Below are 6000 nucleotides of genomic sequence, written 5' to 3' on the forward strand. Positions count from 1 at the left end.
TCTCGAGCCCAATAAGCAAATTATACCGACAATCATCATGCCACGCATGTGGACCCCAGCCACATTCACGCATTTGGGGCTTGCAAGAACGGGCGTGGTGTGGAATGTAACGGAAATGCATGAGGCCCATTATTAGTTTTAGGCCTTGTTGGTAATTTCGGACTTGGGGACCGAAATTCAAGCCCAACAGCCCAATTCTGATTATGGGTAAGTGAAGAAGAAAGAACCCAAAAATGCTTAATTACAACAACACTTCTTTTACCCAACACCAAACCATTTTACTTAAAAACCATACATCTCAAATACTATACCACATCCTTTTACACAAATACCAATTCTCCACCTTTGACTTCCCTTTTTCCAGCAGCAAATCTTGGAACACGATTCTTTCTTGGGAGAACAGCAGCGGAATCCTAGAGTCACACGGTAGCATGATTCCTGGGATTACAGCAGCAGGATTTCTGGGATTACAGCAGCAAGATTCCTGGAACAGCAGCAGACCTAAGCCACCACCACTCTATAAATCGATGGTTATAGCTGCTGTGAAGAGGGAGGGCAACAGAAGCTAACCGCTAACAGCCCAAGCAATTCCCTGATTCTCCCAGAAACCATTCCTAAAGCCAGAAACTCCTTTACCTTCATGTGGATTCAAACTTATCATGCTTGATTGTATAAAGATCTCCTAGGCCATGCTTCTTCTCTCCCAAAAATCCATCCTTAGCCCTCTACCATTCCCAACTTATATCCCTTATACCGAATACCTCAACTAATCCACCAATCACTGCCGGAATTTCTTCTTCCGAAACTCATGTTTTTCTAGCTCCTACACCACGCACATCTTGCCAAGCCTTTACTAAAATTGCACACTAATTCACTGCCGTGAACATGGAGAGGAGCTGCTGGGAAGAAATCAACAGCATTCTTCTTAGGATTTATTATCCTTTGAGGTTGGCTGGGCCTAGTTGCTGCTTACTCAGACGAAGGGGCAAAGTCTTGGGACCTTACCCATGAATTTTCACTGCCGTACAACTCCGATCAAAATGCCCCTCACAGTAATGAATGAAGGTGTCAAGGCACCCTCCAACCTGACCCAACTCTGAAAAGAATTAAACCAACTCAACTGGGCCCAAAAGAGATAAAGCCCATATCGTCCAAGCCTAGACCCAGAGGCCCAACCCCAGACGAAAGCGCTGGCCAAAGCACTACTCCCCCACTGCCAGCCTGCCGCCGCTGCCCAATCCGAGGGACGTCCAACCCAGACAGCTATCCCTGCATCCATTCCCCTTCCAATCAAAACCAGACCTTCTATCAAAAGCGGCACTACACTATCGCGCAACACCACAGATCGGGAGAATCCGACCTCAAACGTCGATCATGACATCGATCAATCACCAGAAGAAGCAATATCCGCCTCCCCAAACCACTATACTATGCTTCCTCGACACCGGCAACCGAGACACACCAAGTTTCGGCTACCAAGCCGACTCTGATATGGTTTACCTTCAAATCGGAGGTGATTCGATCTTCAGGCACCACCAATCCACTGTGAAGCAAGATGCCTAAAGTTTCTCAGCCACAACGAGGCACCTCTCCGGTACTAACAACAAACGACAACCGAAAAATTTCCGCCGTCGCCGCACACTGCTCAAAACCCTAGGGCTTTGCTCACGTGTCATCTTCATGCTTAATCAAACAACAACTGTTATATGCAAAAATCAAAAACACAAATTTGATACTTTCTGAAAATTAGTTTTGGATTTACATTTGCTTTACCATTGTTTGGTTTGGCAGGTTCTTCAAGTTACATAAAGATACAAGAAAGAGGATATAGAGCTGGATTTTATTTTGTAAATTAGAAAATATGAAAAATTTAATATAAACTTGTCCTATAACTATAAAATAAATTGTAGTGCATAGTTGTACACCCTATAAAAATATGCTTATGAATTCACGTGTCACCGATATTTTTAATCAGACAAAAAACGGTTACAGGCAAGAATTGAAAAAGTGAATTTTGATGCTTCCGAAGGATTCATTTTGTAAATTTGTAATTACCTTGATCACCCGTTGGCATGTTCTCAATTCATCGTAAAAATGGTAAAAGTAATAGTATGCTATGCTAAAATATTACTTGGTTTAATATTTCTTACTTATTTGAGATCTTCAGCTCATCCCCTGCTTTCTCTAAAAGCATTTTTGCTAAACTTTCTTACACTTACAATTTACATATTAGTTCAATACACATTAGTCTCTGGCTTTAAATTTCTAAAGGCAAAAGAAAAATGTTTTTAAACTCATGAGTCATCCTCTTGCTTAATCAAACAAAAACGGTTACATGCAAGAATCAAAAACACAAATTTGATGTTCCTTGAGGATCAATTTTGGATTTATATTTTCTTTTCAATGGTTTGGCTTGGCAGTTTCTTTCAAGTTGCAAAAAGATATAAGAAAAGAGCGTATGTTGAGCTGTATTTTATTTTGTAAATTAGAAAAACTTAAAAACAAAATATAAACTTGTCATATGGCGATAAAAATAAATTGTAGTGCGTAGTTATACACCTAGTAGAAAGATGCTTACGAATTCACATGTCATTGATATGCGTAATCAGACAAAAAGCGATTATATGCAAGAATTAAAAACGTGGATTCTTATGCTTTTTGAGGATTAATTTTAGAAATTCGCAATCACCTTGGTCACCTATTTTGACATGTTCTTAATTTATTACAAAAATGGTAAAGTAATAGTATGCTGAGCTAAAATTTATATTACTTGGTTTAATATTTCTTGCTTATTCGAGCCATCTTCAACTCATCCCTTTCTTTCTCTAAAAACACTTTTACTGGACTTTTTTAGACTCACTATATATATATATATATATATATATATATATATTAGTTCATTATACATTATTCTATATATGACTTTGAATTTCTAAACGCAAAAGAAAATGATTTTAAACTCCTGTGTCATCCTCTTGCTTAATCAAACAAAAACGGTTATATGCAAGAATTAAAAACAAAAATTTGATGCTCCCTGAGGATCAATTCTGGATTTAGATTTGCTTTTTAATAGTTTGGTTTGGCAGTTTCTTCAAGTTGCAGAAAGATATAAGAAAAGGGTATGTCGAGCTATATTTTATTGTATAAATTAGAAAATATGAAAAACATAATATAAACTTGTAATATGAAGATTGAAGAAATTGTAGTGCACAGTTGTACGCCCAGTAAAAAGATGCTTCTAAACTCACATGTCTCCGATATGCTTAATCAGACAAAAAGCGATTACATGCAAGAACAAGAAATGCTAATTTTGATGCTTCCTAAGGGTTAATTTTTGAAATTCGCTATTACCTTGGTCACCCATTTTGATATGTTCTGAATTTATCACCAAAACGGTAAAGTAATAGTATGCTGAGCTAAAAGTTATATTACTTGGTTTAATATTCTTGCTTATTCGAGCCATCTTCACCTCATTCCCTTCTTTCTCTAAAAGCACTTTTACTAAACTTTCTTTGGACTAGTTTGAGATTGCTGTGACTTTTAAAAAAAAACTGCTACTACTGTATTGTGAGAATAATCAGCTGTGAATAAAACAGTTTCATATTTGGTAAATAATATTTTTAAAAGTGCTGTCAGTACATAAAACAATTGCACAGCGTGTTTTGATCCACAACAGCTTCTAAAAGCAACCTAGGCTGGTTCTAAAATCTGCTGCCAATGACCTATAACTTTTAATTAAAGCTGTTTTTTTATTTATTTACCAGACACAATAAAATCTAAAATTTTGAACAAAAGCTGATTTTTTTTAAAAAAGCAAAGCAATCCCAAACGGGGCCTTAGACTTACTATATACATATTAGTTCATTATACATTATTCTATGACTTTAAATTTCTAAATGCAAAAGAAAAATGCTTTTAAAACTCCTGTGTCACCCTCTTGCTTAATCAGACAAAAAGGGTTACATGAAAGAATTAAAAACACAAATTTAATGCTTCTTGAGGATAAATTTTGGAATTATATTTTCTTTTCAATGGTTTTTGGTTTGACAGTTTCTTCAAGTTGCAGAAAGATATAAGAAAAGGGTATGTTGAGTTAAATTTTTTTTTTGCAAAATAGAAAATATGAAAACATAATTAAATTTGTAATACAAAGATTGAAGAAATTATAGTATGCAGTTGTATACCCAGTAAAAAGATGCTTCCGAATTCACATGTCATCAACATGCTTAATCGGACAAACAACAGTTACATTATGCTTAATCAGACAAACAATGGTCACATTGAAGAATTAGAAACGCAAAATTATCAAGATTAATTCTTGAAATTCGCAATTACCTTGGTCACCCATTTTTACATGTTCTTAATTTAACGCAAAAAAGGTAAAGTAATATTCTGCTAAGCTAAAAGTTACATTACTTGTTTTAATATTCTTCCTTATTCTAGCCATCTTCACCTCATCCCCTTCTTTCTCTAAAAACATTTTTACTAAACTTTTTTTTTTTTTGAGTAAAAAAGTCATCCCTTTATTGAATTGTTGAAAAATTACAGAGTAATAGAATCAGCTGCAATAGCAGCTACTAAAAAGCTAGGTGTTGAAACATAAAACTCCTCCCGGTTGAGAGTTTTGGCATGTTCTGCAAGAAGATGAGCCACCTGGTTCGCACCCCTCCTTGTATGAATGATGTTGACATTTGGAACTGACCTCAAAACTTCCCTAATATCATCGTATAGCCTGTCCAGTATTGAAGTGTTTGAACTAGACAGAATAGCAACTTGTTGCTTCACTAACAGCTAATCAATCTCAATCACGGCTGGCTTCATGTTATGATCCAGAATAAACCTCACAGTTGCTTGGCATGCCAATGCTTTTGCATGCTCAGCAGACATAAGATTACGAAGAGGTGTAGCCCCCCTAGCCAACATGGAACCACTAGAATCTCGTATAACAAAGCCTAAGCCTCCCTGCCTTGTAGTAGAGAGGAAAGCACCATCTATATTAACCTTGAGTATCCCATCCAAGGGACGTTGCCACCGCACCACCCTGTAACTCCGACTTATATTCCCAACCTTGCCATTGTGAACACGGAATTCAGCTAACCTTGTACTAGCACATAGAGCTACATCAGAAGCCTGAGAAAATGTTTGTTCCTACACGCGCTTATTGCACTCCTTCCAAACACACCACATCAAGTACATAAAATCCTCAGAAACCTGGGTGGAAATCAGACAAATATATATGAAGAAAAGATAAATATGAGTAAAGTTAATCTGCTTCAGAAATTGACCAGTGTGAAGAAAAGATTGCACTGCCTCAATAACCTCCTCATTAATAGTCTCCCAGTAATGTTGGAAAAATAAGGGAGGCATACCATCCGGCCCGGGCAATTTTGTAGGATACATTTGAAATAAGGCTTGTTTAATCTCCTCTCCTGAATATGGTAGACAAAGTTGCTCATTCATCTCTGGTGAAACACTTGGCTGTATTGCAGCAAGAGTAGTCTCCATAGCCTCATGATCCAACTCCGAAGCTGTAAACATCTTGGTAAAGTATGAAGAGACCACTCTTTCCAACCCATCATCATCTTCACACCACGTACCCTCCTCATCATACAACCCCTGTATCTTATTCTTACGTTTTCTATTCGAAGCTTTCGGTCCCCCTCCCTTAGCCACTGTATTTTAGATCTTTGTCTCCAAAAAAATTTCTTCCCGAGACAATAAGCTTTGTAACCTACCCATAAGCGCTTGCTTTTCGGCATGTACACCAACCAAGGATTGACCCTCCATTAATTCTTCTAGTCGCCCCATAATTCCCAACATGGTTTGCTGTCTCACACAGAAAGCATCCTTCTGCCATTTATCCAATACCATTCTAGTATGAGTGATCTTCGTTGTAACCCGAAACATAGGGACACCAGTAACATCAGTGGTTTGCCAAGTCTCCTTTACTAAATTATCACAATTTAGATATTGAAGCCAAAAAGCTTCAAACTTGAACTG

This window comes from Rosa chinensis, chromosome 1 (assembly GCF_002994745.2).
Source record: "Rosa chinensis cultivar Old Blush chromosome 1, RchiOBHm-V2, whole genome shotgun sequence".
Taxonomy (NCBI): domain Eukaryota; kingdom Viridiplantae; phylum Streptophyta; class Magnoliopsida; order Rosales; family Rosaceae; genus Rosa; species Rosa chinensis.